At 42.6% G+C, this 18,345-nt stretch overlaps 1 protein-coding gene and 1 pseudogene across 1 annotated transcript in view; one reads left to right on the top strand and one right to left on the bottom strand.

Annotated features, from left to right (window-relative positions):
- CRH (corticotropin releasing hormone) overlaps positions 1-18,345 on the top strand; it is a 99,256-nt gene that overhangs the window by 27,372 nt on the left and 53,539 nt on the right. The gene's annotated exons all lie outside the window — the stretch shown is intronic.
- LOC114008103 (NADH dehydrogenase [ubiquinone] 1 beta subcomplex subunit 1 pseudogene) lies at positions 15,000-15,255 on the bottom strand (annotated as a pseudogene).

Below are 18,345 nucleotides of genomic sequence, written 5' to 3'. Positions count from 1 at the left end.
AGTGGTTATGTTGCTGGACTCCTACATGGCCGACTGTTGCTCTAGGCCCAGACTTAGTGGCTTGAAAATTATACCAGGCACATGTATGTGTGTGCTCAAGATCCTGAGAGGGGAATGGAGGAGAAGAGATTACTGCGTGGCCATCCTCCCTGGGCTGTGATTTCTCACTTTCCCTCTCACTGTCTCTGTCTCTATCCAAATGACCACCACCCACAGAGAAAAACACCAAAAAAAAAAAAAAAAAAAAAGGATAAGACTCCTCAGTGCTTCCGAGCCAGTTTTTCTTTTTTAAATTTAAGTAAACTTTATTTTAGAATAATTCGATTTACAACTTCAAGTCAGTTTACAGGTGTCATCATATTTAATCCTCTTAATATTTCAAGATGAGAAATTTAAGATGTAAAAGGGTGTGAGAACTTAAAGTGACAGCATATGTTGATTATGGGCTAGGTGCTGAAAGGACAATGGACAGATGTGTTGACAGCCTTTATAATAAATATTACAAGAGCAAGAGCAAGAACATTAGTTATAAGATAATTATAGGGACCAGCAGACAGCATAATAGTTATATCACTGGACTCCCACATAGTCAAACATGGTTCAAATCTCAGACGTGGTGACTTAAAACTCACGCTGGGTGTGTGTGTGCATGCATGCTCAAGATGCTGAGATGAGAATGAAGGGAAGGCATTGTGGCATGGCCATTCCCCCTGGGTGGTGATTTCTCGCTTTCTATCTCTCTCTGTCTCTCTCTATCTCTCTAGCAAGCACATATGCTCTGTAGCAAAAATCTCTCTAGAAAAAAGATCATTATATAATTAACTAAAAATAAGTATCTTATTTTAAAAAATCCCCTTTCTTACTGTCAATTTATTATACCTTGACCAATTTCTGTTAATGAGCATAGCCAGTTTTTTTTTTTTTCCATTGCTTTCTATGTCTGCTTCTTATAGTGCCTAACAAATAAAACTATCATATGATACAACAATTCCATTCCTGGGTGTATACCCAAAGGACAAGAGAATGCTCAGTTGAAAAAGCACTTGCACATCAATATTTATTGTGGCATTATTCATGATTGCTTAGACATGGTAACAACTTAAATGCCCGTGAATAGATGAATGGATTGAAAAAGTGTGGCACATGGCACATATACTCTATGGAATACTATTCAGCCATCAAAATCAACAAGACCCTGACATTTGATAGAAAGTGGTTGAATATGGAAGTTTTATTGCTGAGTGAAGCAAGTCAGGCTATGAAAGAAAGATATTATATGTCTCCACTTAATATATACCAACTATCTGCACTCTATGGTAGAGACTGAAAGATTGGAGGACATAAGAGCATTGAAAATAGTTATGGACACTGGAGACAGTGTGGAAGGAAGGTGGGATAGGGAGGGAGAATAGGGAAGGAAATTGGGGGTGGGGAACAGAGAGGCAAGACATTTCTGGGACACAGTAACAGTTTATTACCTGTTGATGATATCATCCCCTAGAACAACTAAGCCCAGATCTCTTAGACTGACTCTCTATGGGCACAGCAGAGCATGGAGGGGCTAAGCTGATTGCTTGAAGATCAGTTCTATTAAGTAATCACTGAGCACTAAAAGGTCTTTGCAATGGACCACAGCACATCTCTCATTTAATGCAGTGACATTCTATTGATAGAACAACCATAACTAATTGGTAAAGAATAATTAATTTGAAAGTAGGAAAAAATATCATTAGAATAAATTATCACCTACAGGGAGCAGTAAATGTCTATTCTCTCTCTGTCACCTAAACTGATCTTAAATGCTAATGGAAAAAGAGTAAAAGAGAAGAAAAGAATAGAAAAGTTGGCAGAACCATTTGCTTAACTTTTAAAAATCTTCTATCATTAAAAAAAAAGGGCCGAGGGAGGCTGACTCTTTAGTACAGTGGTTAAGCATTGTGCAGAGAAAGCTGGATTCCATGTGACTGAATGGTAACATGCATGGTGTGTGTGCTTGTGTGCCCAGGGTCCTGATGGGATTAAAAATTGGAAGATGAAGGATTACGGCATGATCAAGCCCTGCTAGAGGATGCTCTTTCTCTGTCTCTTTCTCTTCCTCCCCTTTGTATGAATGTACTCTATCATGAATAAAGAAAAAGCAATCACTGGGCTAAGAGATGTCTTTGTTGTCAGCAACATAGCAAAGTTGCAATGAACAAAGACTTTGAAGTAAGACAGAACTCAATTTAGATCCTGGTTCTGTTGCAGTTCACTAGATGATATTATAAAAGGTATTAAACCTGTTAGAAGCCTTAATTTTTTTTTTTTTTGGAGAGATTTTCCCTGTAGGGCGCGTGCGCTCGCCAGACAGACAGAGAGAGACATAGAGACAGAAAGCAAGAAATCACCCCCCAGGGGGGATGGCCACGCCGCAATCCCTTCTCCTCCATTCTCCTCTCGGGATCTTGGGCACGCACGCACACGCGCCTGGCGTGAGTTTTAAGCCACCGGGTCCGGGACACGAACCGCGGTCGACTACGTGGGAGTCCAGCGACATAGCCATTACGCTAACTGCTGGTTCCCAGAAGCCTTAATTTTCACATCAGTAAAGCTGGGATAATTGTAAGCTTATGTGGTTGTTGCTTTTATGGAAAATCTGTGCAAAGCACCTAGTATACTACTGATACATTTTGTATGTGTAACAGTGTTAGCAGTGTTAGTATTCACATTAAGTTGTAGGGCTTCTTCCTTGTTAAAAAAATAAACAAAAGAGACCTATCAATGCCTTACTGTAGTTGTGATGGACAAATAGAACAAAGCAATTCAGTAGTCTATCTGGTAGAATAAGAGGAATATGGGGCTAAGAAGACAAAGATATATAAAAATTGTATTGAATGGGTATTTATATAAAGCATAGTGTGATAGCTAATTTTATGTATCAAATTGGATAGGACATGGTATCCAGATATTTGATCAAACACAGTCCAGATGTTTTATGAAGGTACCTTTTAGATGAGATCAACATTAAAATTAGTAGAATTTGATTAACATGGTTTACCCTCCATACTGTGGATGGGCCTCATTCAATCAGTTGAATACTGATCTTCCCTGAGGGAGAGGAAATTCTGCCCACAAAAACACCTTCAGACTATAGCTGCTGCAATATTGACTCTTCCCCTGTTTCCAGGAGAAGATTTTGCACTCACCAACCAACACCCACATTACATGAGTCAATTCCTGAAAAGGAATATCCCATCTTCTCCAATCTATGGATTTTGTTTCTTTGGAAAACTCTGATTAATAATGTTGATAAATATTAATAAATATTATTGATAAAGCTAAATGGTAACCCTTCAAGTTTATGTAAGGAATCATTTGTTGGAGCCTTGCCTCTGTTTGGCTTATTTTTATCCTATTTACTCTCATTTTGATTTTCAGGGTTTTTTTAATATAAATTTTTATTTTATCATTATTATTTTATACATTCAATCTCTATACATCATTTGACTTGTATAGAGAATTTACCCAACATGAAATATACATCAGACCAGTCCAGTTGAAAATACTATATGTGGTATCGTATACATCAGACCAGTCCAGTTGAAAATACTACATGTGGTATCATCAATAGGTAATAAACCATTACTGTGTCTCACAAAAGTCTTGCCTCTCTATTTCTCCCCTAATATCCTTCCCTATTCTCTTTCCTAATCCTACCCTCCTTTAACACTGTCTCCAGTGTCCATAACTATTTTCAATGCTTTTATGTCCTTCAGTCTTTCAGTCTCTACCATAGAGTGCAAATAGTTGGTATATATTAAGTGGAGACATACAATATCTTTCTTTAATAGCCTGATTTGCTTCACTCAGCAATAAAACTTCCATATTCAACCACTTTCTATCAAATGTCAGGGTCTTGTTGATTTTGATGGCTGAATAGTATTCCATAGAGTATATATGTCACACTTTTTCAATCCATTCATCTATTCATGGGCATTTAGGTTAGTACCATGTCTTAGCAATCGTGAATAATGCCACAATAAATATTGATGTGCAAGTGCTTTTTCAACTGAGCATTCTCTTGCCCTTTGGGTATATACCCAGGAATGGAATTGTTGGATCATATGGTAATTCTATTTGTAGGTCTTTGATGAACCTCCATACTGTTTTCCATAGTGGCTGGGTCAATCTACATTCCCACCAACAGTGTAGGAGAGTTCCCCTTTCACCACAACCCTGCCAACATTTATCATCTTTTGTATTTTAAATCTTTGCCTTTCTGACAGGGGTTAGGTGGAATCTCATTGTGGTTTTAATCTGAATCTCCTTTATAATGAGAAATGGTGATCATTTCTTTATATACTTTTTGGCTGTTTGTATGTCTTCCTTAGAGAGTTTTTTTGTTCAACTCATTTTCCCATCTTTTAATTTGGCTAATCATTTTTTTCAGGTTAGCTGCTTGAGTTCTCTATGTATTCTGGTTATCAGTCTCTTATCTGAGGCATAATTTACAAAAATATTCTCCCATTCTGAGAGTTGTCAATTCACACTAATTACTGTATCCTTGGCTGTGCAGAAACTTCTTAATCTGATATAATCCCACTTGTCTATTTTAGGGATTATTTCCTGTGCTTTGGGGGTCTTATTTAAGAAGTCTTTGCCTACCCCATATCTCCCAGAGGTTTTTGGTTTTTTTTTGAGAGATTTTCATTAGAGGGCATGTGCGCTCGCCAGACAGAGAGAGAGAGACATAGAGACAGAAAGCGAGAAATCACCCCCAGGGGGCATGGTCACGCCGCAATCCCTTCTCCGTTCTCTTCTCAGGATCTTGGGCACGCACCCACACATGCCCGGCGTGAGTTTTAAGCCACCTGGTCCGGGATGCGAACCACGGTCGACTATGTGGGAGTCCAGTGACATAGCCATTACGCTAACTGCTGGTTCCCGTATCTCCCAGAGTTTTTTTCAGTGTTTTCCACCAGTAGTTTTATAGTGTGAGGTCTTAGGTTCAGATCTTTGATCCATTTTGAGTTGATTTTTGTGAATGGTGAAAGATGGGGGTTCAGTTTCATCTTTCTGCAGGAGGATACCCAGTTTTTCCAGCACCATTTGCTAAAGAGGTTTTCCTTTTCCCACTGGATTGACTGGCATCAAACAAAAACTCTATTTTTTGTTTTTGTTTGCTTTGTTTGTTTACTTGCCAAAGGGTGCTTGTGCTTTCCAGAGAAAGAAAGACAAAGAGGCAGAGGGATGTGGTACCACCTAATGACATGTGGTCACGCTCTAGTCTTTTTGTTCCATTTCTCTGGCCTGTAGAGATTTGGGGCACACATGCACATATATTCAGCATGTTTTTCAAGCTGTCAGGGTGGGACTTAAACCATGGTCAGACATGTGAGATCTGTCCCCTTTGACTACTAGGCTACAGAACTGGACCATCTTAGTCTGTTTTGAGCTGCTATAACAGAACATTACAGATTGGATAATTTACAAAGAACAGAAATTGATTCTCAGTTCTGGAGGCTGGGAGAGCTATGATCATGGTGCCAGCAAGTTAGTCCCTGCTCTCTGTTTCAAAGATGGCACCTTGAATACTGCATCCTCCAGAGGAGGAACATTGTGTCCTTATGTGGCAGAAAAGCAGGAGAGAGCAAAACCCCTCCTCCAATCCCTTTTAATAACACAATAATACCTTCCATTGGGCCCACCTCCCATTGTGTTGGATGTTAAACTTCAACACATGAATTTGGAGGAGCCAAAATTTCAACCACAGCAGAGGTTATCTCACGTAAGCCTCATAGCCAGCCATGGCATGGGAATAATAATACTTTTATTATTCCTAGTTTATGGATGAGCACACCAAGGATTACATCCAACAGATGGCTGGGACAGAACTTGAACTCATGTCCACAGATTCTAAAGGAGCCTGTGCTTTTTTCTCCCACCGAGAGATGTCTTTCTTTTTTTTTTTTTCCTCCCCTGATGGACAATATGCATCTCAGTCTTGAGACCTTTTTTGGCATAGGTCTCTGTACTTGTGTCATTATTTCTGGATCTCAGCTAAAAGTCTAGTACCCAATTAGGACAGAGATCAAATGAGTCTAGGCTGCAAAGTTGGCACTGTGCCCCTTTTGAGTTAAAGATTCTCATTTACAGCTATTAATATTGAAAGGATTAAAAGTATCTTTATATCAGTCATCAATTTTCCACTGTCTTCATGATGAAACTGTAAGACAGCTCTAGGGAAAATTCAAGGCAGCTGAGGAAGTAAGAAGGGGAAACAGAGGGTTAGGGACTGTAGGAATCATGGGGCTCTTACAGAACTTCTTATCCTTTTCTCTCACTTGACAGATGAAGAAACTGAGGCAGGGAGGTAAAGCATCTGCTTAAGGTATGTTAGATTGGAGCATTTACTATTTAATAGCCTCATAAAACCACTTGGATTTTGTTAAAGTGCAGATTCCGATGTAGAATTGGGATGAGGCTACAAAGTCTGCATTTCTAAGGAGCTCTCAAGTGAAGCTGATGCTGCTGGCCCAGGGGCTGCACTTAGGAGAAAGAGAGAATGAAGCGTTATGAAAGGTAGGGGAGTAGGAGGGGAGGAGCAAACCAGATTTGAACAGGTCTCATGATAGCAGGTGAAAGGACAGGCATTTCTGTGCAGTGTTTATTAATATGCAGATGTTCTCTCAAAGACGCTGATTTATTGATGGTGATATCATTGGGTAGCATCCGAATCATGCCATCATTGATGAAAATTGAAAATTAGGTTGATATATTGTCATGAAGAATTTTAACAAGCTAGGACTATTTGCTGATTTTTAATATGTTTGAAGTTAAGCAGAATAAGTGTGAACCCCCAAAATATATTGTACTAGTACAGAATGGGAAAGATATCATTTAATAGCTACCTGTGTGAAAAACACCTAGAGGTATTAGTTGCGTATGAGTTCATTGAGTCAATAGCATTAGGTACAATAGTTGCATTATTAGAAGTATAGTGTGTGGGGAAAGGAAGGTGATACCTTCCTTACATGCGTGGAAGATGTGTTCAGTTCAGGGTGTGTCACATTAAAAGGGATATTTGAAAACTGAAGTGCATCTGGGTGAGAGTCTCTGGGGACACATGGAGATGACGCATTTGAGAAATAGTTGAAGAAATTAGATTTCTAACGCAGACATTAAAATGACATACAGAATAATGCAATGACCAACTCAGATATTTGAAGGGGGACATATTGTATACAAAACTGGGCTTGTTCTGTGAATGTGAACATGAATGTGAACTAAATCAGTAAAAGTGAAAATTAGAGACAGATTTCAGCCCACTGTAAAGCATCTGTGGGAAGACCAAGGAAGAGAACTGGGCTTGGAGTTGAATTCTTGCTATGGGATGTTGAATAATTTACTTAGCCTTTCTGAGTCTCAGATTTCCCATTTATACAATGGGGGACATTTTTTCTCCCACTGGCTGTTATAAGAAGTCAATAAAGGGGACCAGCAATTGGTGTAATGGCTATGTCACTGGACTCCCATGTAGTTGACCACAGTTCAAGTCCCAGACCCGGTGGCTTAAACTCATACTGAGCATGTGTGCATGCATGCTCAAGATCCCATGAGGAGAATGGAGGAGAAAGGATTGCGGCGTGACCATCCTCCCCTGGGGGGTGATTTCTTGCTTTCTGTCTTTTTGTCTTTCTGGCAAGTGCACATGCCCTATAGCAAAAAACCTCTTAAAAAAGAAAGAAAGAAAGAAAGAAAGAAAGAGAGAGAGAGAGAGAGAGAGAGAGAGAGAGAGAGAGAGAGAGAGAAAGAAAGAAAGAAGGAAAGAAAGTCAATGAGATAAATGGGATAATAGGTTAAAACAACACAGGGCCAACTGTGGCAAAGAGTGCTTGGTTTAATCACTTTTAAATCAACACCCCAAAACTAGAGAGATTAGCCACAAAATGAGTACTTCAGGAATCAGTGAGTTCCCTATCACTGGAGTCAGGTGAGTTAAGGACAATTAACTGTTGGAATCAGGAGTGGGGGAGGAGGGGATCTTGCACAGGTTTTACTGCCAGCAGAGGTTGATGTGCAATGGACATGATTTATATAGTCCCTTCCAATTTTAAGAATCTGTGCAGACTGGCGCCACCATTCTCCTTCCCTGGCTATTAAAAATGCAGGTGGAAAAATTACTTCATTCAATTGTAACTCTATTCACCTCTTAACCCAAGTCAGGGAGGCAGAAATGGACTTTATTTTGAGCATTTTATTCCTGACCCCCATATGAAACTGTCTTCTTTCAAATGCTAAAATGGTATCATTTCCATTTTATAAAGGTACCAAGGGCATGTCTCTTCAACATGGTACCATGCAGAGTGGCTGCCCATTTGGTATGAATTGAGGAAGGCAAAGGAAAACTCGATTGCATCAAATTATTTTTCTCATTGGTCTTGGTATACATCTTAAAATTCCTCTGTTAATGCCATTCCTTTGTATGGAGCCGTCACAATGGGAATATTACCTAGCAGGACTAATACCTCACGCCATCATCAGTCACTAACATCTTAGTCAGACTTTGGGCATTAGTGTGTTATTGTGGTACTCATGAAAATGCATTGCTTGGTTCTCCTGCTGTAGGGAGCATCATGCCTTTTCTCCCTGCTGCTTCTTCTCAGGCATCCCACATGCACTGTGGTCTGGAATCTCTGTCTGTCTCCTCTGCTCTTTTCCCTCTTTCCCCTCAAAAAGTCATTTGCAGGGGGAACCAGCAGTTAGCATAATGGCTATGTCACTGGACTCCCACGTAGTCGACTGCGGTTCGTGTCCTGGACCTGGTGGGTTAAAACTCACGCCGGGCGCGTGTGCGTGCGTGCCCAAGATCCAGAGAGGAAAATGGAGGAGAAGGGATTACGGCGTGACCATCCCCCCTGGGGGGGTGATTTCTCGCTTTCTGTCTCTATGTATCTCTCTGTCTGTCTGGCAGCGCATGTGCCCTATAGTGAAAACCTCTAAAAAAAAAAAAAGTCATTTGCACACACAATCTTTGGAGGATCCAAGCTAACACAAGTGGGGCAGGAGCGGGATGAGAAAGCAGGTTGTAAGATGCAGCTGTGAAACAGGCTTACTCACAGCCTGGAAGATACAGAGGGTACCATTCTGAGTGGTACATCAGACATGGCTAATCCCTGGCATAGGGTGAAAGCCCAAATGCTAAACCTTTCATCCCCAGTTATCTAGAAGGGAACTCCCTTGCAAGAGCAATGATTCAGGCTTTGAAAATTATGGGTGACGGGAGAGAAGACAGGAGCAGTGGAGCTGGCTGGGTACTACTTAGTTGTACTAATGCTTTGCAGAAGATGAGATGAGGTCTCTCCAGTGAAAAATTAAGAACTTTGACATGCAGTTAAAGGCTAAATGTGAGAGCCAGGGACTCTCTTTGGTGGCATACAAAGAGACCCCTGTCTCCTACAGTGAGAGAATATGCAGCTGAGCAGTGTCCATCAGCTGTGTGGTTAGTTGAAATTGCAAAGCATGTCTGTTAAGCTAAGGTCTAGGTCCTGGGAGAGAAAATCTGGAGCCTTGGAACACAGGAAGGAGATATCTGGGCGCATATCCCTGAAGACTGCTGTGAACTCTCTGACTTTGCCAAGGTACCCACTTTCCCAGTATGAACTAGTGCTTCCCCTGGTTAGGAGGTTCTGCCCAGCCCTCTCATCCACCAGCTAACAGGAGCTGCTCCTAATTCCACACCTGACTTCCAGGTGGTACCAGGTTAAGTCCCAGCATAGACTGGCTAGAAACAAGGCTGGAGAAAAATTATACACTGAAGGAGGTTCAGAACGTGCTATAAGATATCTGATGTCAGAGAAGTTCTTCTGGAACTAAATTTCAGGAGTGCTTGATCAAGAGGGTTGGCATGTTCAGATTAGCAAGCATTAATTTTCTTGGGGATTCTTTATTCATATATAGGAGTGAACACTTCGGCAAGTACCTTAGAGGATGAGGTAAAGTGATTGCTATTGTGGCTCACGGCAACCTGGGGAAAGTCATGGCCCTCACTGAGCAAAGTGAAAAGTCACACATTTCATTGGCATGATGTAAAGACAGAATGAAAGGAAGGCGTAAAAGAAGAAATGAAAAGGTACAGGCAATGGGCATTCTTGAAGGGGTATATTATATGAAGTTAGAGGAATGACTAGAGGGTTATGTTCCATGAAAGGAACTGGAGGTCCTAAAGGACATAACACTCACTGAGGGCATCGGGAAAGCTGTGAAAGGGGCCGCAGCATCACTAAGGTGTTTGTTGGTGGTCACCTTCTGAAATCAGAGATGATGATAGGAGAGGCAACCACTGAACTGAACTAGAACCCTGGGCAGTGGCCAATGGACTAAACACCTGGCTAGGGCTGTGAAGGAAAGTACTGGAGGATTGGAGACGAGGAGGTCTGGGGTAGAGGCTCATGGAACTGAAGTGGAAGACTTTTTTTTTTTTCATAGAGTTTTTTTGCTATAGGGAACATGCACTCACCAGAGAGACAGAGAGACAGACAGAAAGAAATCACCCCACTGGAGCAATAGCCATGCTGCAATACCTTCTCCTTCATTCTCCTCTCAGGACCAAGGTCATGTATGCACATGCACCTGGTATGAATTTTAAACCACCAGGTCCAGGACTCGAACTGCGGTTGACTACATGGGAGTCCAGCGACATAACCATTATGCCATCTGCTGGTCCCTGAAGTAGGAAGACTTTTTAATTACATATCAGCACCCATTATGGAAGAGACACTGAATATCCAAGTAGACAAGATGGCTCAGACAGTTGAGGCTAGCAGCCTTCATCATCAGCCACCAGAACTGGTGAGAGAGGGTATAAATGGAGAAGCAAAAGTGGCAGAGATGGAAGTTCAGTTTAGGGCCCAATAGTTTGGACTTCCGCTTGCCATGGAGTGCCTAACCACCAGCAATATAGTTTAGCACTGAGTATGGCAGTATAGTATGGCAGTATGCTTTGAGGGTACAATTGGCTTCTGGGAGTCTGATTACAGTGGACCTCTTCCATCTGAAGGTCTGGCAGCTTATTATCACAGAAATTTGTACCTGTTCTGGACATGGGTTTGACTTTCTCTCAGCTGGACCTTCAGCCAACACCATCACCAAGGACTTAAAGAATGCCTACCCATAGGCTTGGAATCCCACACAGTGTAACACCTGACCAGAGGACCAGTGTTTATAGGTGCAAGAATGGTCCTATGATCATATATCACAGACCAAATTCTGGCCCATCTGCTGTTACCATACTTGTGACACCACAAGTGTCCTATAAGGCTGGAAGCCATAGGGTTGACCACAAGTTGGGATCCCCAAGTCAGCCTGAAAGCATGCCAGATGTGTGTGCAGGCACCCAGGATCCTGAAGAGCTAGAGGTCTGGGGAAAGGAGATTGTGGTGTGACAGGACCCTGATGAAGGTGCTTCTTTTTTCTCTCTTTCAAGCTATCATAGGAGAAGAAGAATGAGAAGGAAGAGGAGGAGAAGGAGAGGAAGGAGAAGAAGCAGCAAGAGGGGAACAGGAGAAGAAAAAAAGGGGAAAGGGAAGAGGAAGGAGAAGAAGACAAAGAAGGAGGAGGAGGAGAATAAGAAGGAAAAGAAAAGTCAGCTAACATAAAACTGGAACAGCCTCCTTAAGGCTTAGCTGAAACATGAAGTTGGAGGCGACATTCAGAAAGAATGGCTGCCATTTGTGAGGCTATAACAGCTCATGGTTAAATCAGAAATGTTATATGCTGCTGTGTGCTCAACAGGAAGAATATATGGATCTGGGAAACAAGTGGTGGAAGGAGTGTTTCTACTCACCATTATTCTCTATGATACACTGAGGGATTCTGTGATTCCATTCTCAAAATTGGAAGTGCTGGGACCAGCAGTTAGCATAATGGCTATGTTGCTGGACTCCCATGTAGTCAACCGTGGTTCACGTCCCGGACCCGGTGGCTTAAAACTCATGCTGGGCACGTGTGTGTGCTTGCCCAAGATCCCGAGAGGAGTACGGAGGAGAAGGGATTGCGGCATGGCCATCCCCCCGGGGGGAGATTTCTAGCTTTCTGTCTCTCTCTGTCTGTCTGGCGAGTACATGCGCTCTATGGCAAAAACCTCTAAAAAAAAAACAATGGAAGTGCTGACCCCAGTGAGGGTGTATAAAAATAAGAATTCACTGGGGACCAGTCGTTGGCATAATGGCTATGTCTCTGGACTCCCATGTTGTCGACTGTGGTTCAAGCCCCTGACCTGGTGGGTGGGCGTGTGTGCATGTGTGCCCAAGATCCTGAGAGGAGAATGGAGGAGAAGGGATTGCAGTGTGGCCATTCCCCTGGGGGGTGATTTCTCGCTTTCTGTCTCTCTCTGTCTTTCTGGTGAGCCCATGCATCCTATAGCAAAAACCTCTTCCCCCCCCCCCCAAAAAAAAAAAAACAATCCCCCCCAAAAAAAAAAAAGAATTTACTGGACTATAAGCTAAGGTTGCCCCTAAGGCACTTTGGGCCCCTTGTGTCTAAGGACTAGCCCAAAAGAGGGGTTATCATCCTGGTGGGGATGACCTTCCCCAATTAGCAGGAGGAGGTAGGGTTGTTTTTATGCCAGAACACAGGGCTCTCTTGGATGTCTCCCAATACTCCCTTGTCCTGTTTTGTGAGTGGACACATGTCATCCCCCTGGGCCTCCCTGTCCTGAGGAGGACATAATTGCCAACACCTGAGACACCTCAGGAATGGACATTTGTATGAAATGGCCAATCAAACCACTAAGCCCTGCCAAGGCCAAGGGACCTATGAATGGATAGAGGAGGGAGAAGAAGAGGACCAGATGTGATCCCAAGACTAACTGCAGCAACAGAACTATAGTTCCTATTCTTAACCTTTCTCACCCCAAATTTTTCCTCAGGGAGAGAGACCTGGAGGAGCTGCTTCCTGAGTCTGTGTGGATAAGCAGATGGTGCCATGCAAAGAGGTCATGAAAATGCACAACCCAGATCTCAGATCATCTCCTACTGTGAGGAAGAGCCCCTGACAGCCCAGGTGCTCCCGCCTGACCCACTGTGACATTCAAGATGAGGCTGACTCCCTACAGCTGATAACTGAGAACAGTGTGTTACTAGTGCAGGTCCCCCTGAGAGATAGGAGGGGGGCTCTTCCAACAGATGCTTTGACTCCTCATGAGCCAGCAGAACCTTTCTAGAAGTGTGCTGCCGACCAGGGCTCTCCCTGCCTGGGCCCCTCCCTCCCTGCGCACTTCATGGGGTCAGATCTGCATGAGGCTCTTCCTATCTGCTGTTGCTCCTTTCTTATTCCTTTTCTTTCTTAACTAGTTCTCCCAGTAAATCTTTTACATATTAGTTCCATATTCTCATCTGCTTCTAAGAGGATCCAGGCTAACATATAGATGACTGACTGGCTTCTGACTCAGTCCTAGAAGCAGAGCTTATCTCTACCACTTATTAGCTAGATAACCTTCCATCATTCAACCTTTCCTTATTTTCCTCATCAATAAAAATGCTTTTACTCCTTGAGTCATAGTGAATGTTAGTTCCTTCCTTGACATTGTCCTTTAGCAGAGCAGTGAGAGAACCGGACTATACCAGTACATTTTGATAAGAGATGGCAAGGAAGTGAGAGGAGAAAATGCTAAGCTGGCTCTTGGGGTGAGGCTCCCCTAAAAGCTTTGTTGCCTGGGGCCTAAAGATGCTGGGTGCCTGGTCAGCCTGTAGCATGGTGGTTAGGGCAGCTGGATCACAAATGGCCAGCAAGACTTAAGTCCTGGATCCAGCTACATAAAATACATGCCAGTGTTTGAGTACATGCCCAAAATCCTGAAAGGAGGAAGAAATGGAGGAGAGAGGATTGCAATGTGACCATTCCCAATGGGGCACTTGCTCAGTTTCCCTCTCTAGTGAGTGCATACACCCACTGACAAATTGAAGGGGAAAAAAAAGGAAAGAAAGGAAAAAAAATAAGATGCTGGTTATCAGGGAAAGGAAGGGGTACAGATTAGGACCAAACTTAAAATTTTATTTTAGGGTTAATTTTATTTTAAGGTTAAATTTATTTTAAGGCCATGTCACTATTACTGTAATTCTTAGTGTAAATTGGAAAGAAAAGAACATTAAAGATAACCATGAGAGAGAAAAGGGGTCTGTCCGTCTGAGCAGTGATGGCCATGCCTGACTCTCTCCCTCCTACAGGGAAGCACCCATCCTCATCTCAGGGCCCTTCAGAGCCTCATTCAAAGCATCTGATTCATGCTCCGAAGAGAGTGAGTTCACAGATAAAAACAACGTGACTAATGGTCATGGACCTTTCTAAAGAGCCCTGAATGTTTAATTATCATGAACAATTCAGCCTACTTCAAGTGACGTTTTCGTAAGTTCCACATACGTTGTAACTTGCTTAGGAACAAGAACTAAAGTTTTCCACGGCAGGAGCCTGGCACAGCTGCACCACACAGGAAAGGTGCTAGTTTGCCAAGTGTGCAACTGTAAGCCCATGATCCAAGCCAGCTGAGCCTAAGGGGTGGATTGTGTTGCAGGGTCCCTGTTAGGGGGTGGTGGTGCCTGTTTTTCTGACAATGTCTTTGTTTAATCTCTGCCTCTCTCATGAAATAAATAAATACACCAACTTAAAAGACAGTTTTCTGTGATGTTCAGAACATGACAGAGTCCCCCTACACTGGGTCCACTCAGTGCACCATCTGGGCCAACCTGAGGAAGGTCCACTCTTTGTGAATTTTCTCCCTCGGGTGTGGCTAGGGACAAGGGACAGAGGGAGAAAAGGATTTCAAATAGGAAGAAAGTAGACAGCTCTCGACTTATCTTTGACAGGAGGCCTTTACAATTAAGTCAAAATAGGGCTTTGAGTACTTGCTCTCACTGGCCTGACGTGAGGATTCACCTTAATTTTTCTTTTTAAAATAACAAACATGTTTTTACTTTCTCATCACTTTTAAAAAATGTGAACATTCTGTAATTCAGCCATAGTTGTTATTTCCAGGTTACTTCTTCACTGAGCCTCAATTCTCTTTTAAACAATATGCTCTTGTTCTGGAAGGCAGTTAGCGGTTCATCATTGTTTTGGCAAACATCCAAAGGCAAACCCCATAGGGACAAGTATGTGAACCCAGTGGTCACGTGCAATCTGAAGTAAGGGTGACACGATTGCTGCGGCTCGGGTGCCAACAATGACCCCGTGACCAAGGGCAGGGCAGAGGATTAACCTTAATTCGAGAACACATTTACATCACAGAGGACATGCCTGGCATATAAGTGTTCAATAAATGCTTATTGCTACTGGTAATAAGAGCAACACAATCCTTTTTGTGTGGCCTTTTGCTCTCTCTGCAACCCACTCCTTCCTTCTCTTCCAACCTCCTAAGTCCTACCTGTCCTTGTTTGCTTCTTGAAGTCTCCTGGCTGTCCAGATCACACTGATGTGTTCTTAATGTTGTTACAACTTACACCTCCACCCTCATTGGGCACAAACCACATTTCCCTTGTGTTCTGCTCCAGGCAGGGAGCTTTGTTCACTTGAGGAGAAAGGGCAGGCTGAGGAGGTAGTGGTTGGAAAATGGGGGATGAGGAGCCAAACGACTAGGATTTTATTATTTACTAGCTATTAGCAGCGACTTAGCCTTTCTCACCTCAGTTTCCTTATCTGTAAAACGGGAAACTACAACTTCATATATTGACCATGAAAATTTACACCCAACACTGCATAAGAAGGAAATTATTCAGTTATTATTTTATTTTTCTTTGTATCTATCAGAAAATGTCACAGGAAGGATACAGGAATTTCTTCACAAATGTTTGAGATATAATTGACTTGTGTGTTCACAATCACTTTTTGTTTTTAGAGATTGTTATACAAGGTTATTGTGAAACTAGTGTTTCCCGTGAGAATTCCTAGGACGCAAAATTCAGTAGGTCTGCAGAAGAGTGTTTTAACATGCTCCTCAGGGCATTCTGATAGTCACACCACTTGGGAAGCTGGCAAGATTGCTGTAAAGTAAACTCAAATGATGGTTAACATCCTCAACGATCATGTAAAAGTATTTGTTTCCTAAAAAGAATGAAATGTTTTGGCCTCCTAATAATCAGCGCATTGCTGCCCAATCGATCTGGATAACACAATCTCCGTGAGGAGGTGGGTGTGGGGGCCTGGCAGTGGCACAGTGGTGGTGCAGCTGGATCTACATGGGAAGCTCCTAGGTTTGCGTCCTGGGGCCCCCATGAGCACACCAGGGCTTGCATGTCTGTGATCGGGGCTGGCTGAGACTAGGGGCAGATCAGGATATGGGGACCTTATTGTGGTGCCTGTCTCTCTGTTTCTCTGTATCTTGCTCTTGCTGTCTTCCTCTCGCTCGCTCTCATAAAAGAAATAAATGTATTTTTTTCTAAAAAGGTGGGTATAGGGGATAAGTCACATCTCCATCAAGCAGTGTGGGTAAGAGCTCTGAGCAGCTACCATAAATATTGCATCACTAAGTAGGCTCCAGGTACATTTTCTCAATCGAATGAAATCTGAAATTTCAATTTATTTCAAAGCTGTATAATAAGGTAATTAGAAGCCTAAATCTAAAGCCCTGAATGGAGATTCCAGAGTTGTCTCACAACAGTCAAGAGTCCCCAGCAGATAATTGCAAGCACTTCTCCGGTGATAATTGCCACCCTCAGAGAGCTCCAAGGAGAAAATGCCCAGAGCTGAGGGCTTTGCAAAGCTCAAGCACACCCAGCTTCAGGCATTGTTAACCAGTGAAAAGATTTTTGTCTTTCATGATACTGGGGTTGTCAGAAATGAGGCTGTTTTACATGGCATTGGTTTCCTTTACATTCATCAGTCCACAGTGAAATGGTTTTAATGAGGCCCAGGCTAGGCTGAGGCTAAGATGAAGGTGGATCAAGGGCCAAAGGAGAGGAAGAGCGAATACTCAGCCCAGGAGCAGTTTTCATTCTGCAAGGACAACTCTTTCTTTTCTTTTTCTCTTTTCTTTTCTGTTCTTTCTTTCCTTAGTTTATTCATTTTCATGAGAGTAAGAAGAGGTGGGGATGGGGGGGAGGGGGGGGTGGAGAAATTCCCCTCCGGCTTCCCAGCTAGCCAGAATCACTTACAGATTGACAGACGAACTGAACCCACAATCCTCCATATGTATCTCGCATTGCTTCAGCAGCACATCACCAGCAGCAGTTCATGTGCTGCTGAGCTGACCATGCAAAAAAATCTCTAAGTTTTTTTTTTTAAGTTTATTTATTTTTTTCCAGAGTAAGAAAGAGAAAGAAGAAAAAAACTGCATCTGTTATATAGCGTCCCTGAGAGGGTCCCAATTTATGATCCATCCCCCAATGTCAGCCAGCCTGGATCACGGGCACACCCATGCCCTGTATACTTAAGGAGGTTTGCAGACGTGAACCATCAGCCTTTTCACGTGGTTCTGCCTTGCAGAATTCTGTGTTTTACTGTGGCACCACTATCTGGCCCCTTAAAGGTGATTTTCAAGTGGTAGCATTTTCAGTTTTAATGGCAGACTTGAACTTTAAGCTCAATCTATTTCTGGGCAGCATAGAAAGTATCTTTAGAGATATCTAATAAGTCTTAATAGTCAGATAGATTCTAAACTAATAGATAATACCGAGACAGGAGTTAGACTCAGTGAGTAGGGCAGGGACCCACAAGGAAGAATCACTATGATGAGAAATGGACATATATGTACATTAAGGTAGAGCCGACTTATGAGATGGAGCCACTCTGGTCAAGCTTTTAATAAAAATCATTCACTGCTCTCACTAGAAATGAAGTATGAGCTCTCACTGTTTGCTCACACAGAAAGCTGCTTATAACCAGAGCTGTTTACAGCTTGCTCGATCAATCATAGTCTATCAAGGAATGAAACCGGACCCTTGTGAAAACTCCTTCCTCCCAGCCATCTTCCCACCTGCCTCTTGGTGCCTGGAAGGTTGTTATCTTCCTTTCTGCCATCCCAGAATATTCACACAGAAATTCGCCACCAGGATAGACACGAAGTCAACTTCTACGGAGCAGTAAACTAATTGGGCAGTGCATCTAGATATGAATGTGCAAAAGCTCAAAGGCCACCCTGGGCATGTGCGATGAGATAATTAAATTCCTCCTCTGAGAGAGACTCAAGCACAGGAAAAAACTGGGGAAGCCATGCAAAGAACCCAGATACTATGAAAGAGCTTCCCCTACTAAATATTAATTACCAAATTCCCAGATAAAAGAAATACCTAAACCCATGCCCAATGCAGTTGTCGACTCTGGCAGCTGCCCACCTTCGAGGATTTATTTTTTTCTATGAAAAATCTTTACTTTTAT

Source organism: Tupaia chinensis, unplaced genomic scaffold, assembly GCF_000334495.1.
Source record: "Tupaia chinensis unplaced genomic scaffold, TupChi_1.0 Scaffold000288_2, whole genome shotgun sequence".
Classification (NCBI taxonomy): Eukaryota; Metazoa; Chordata; class Mammalia; order Scandentia; family Tupaiidae; genus Tupaia; species Tupaia belangeri.
Note: the sequence above shows the minus strand (reverse complement) of the source record. Positions and strands in the feature narration are given on the sequence as shown.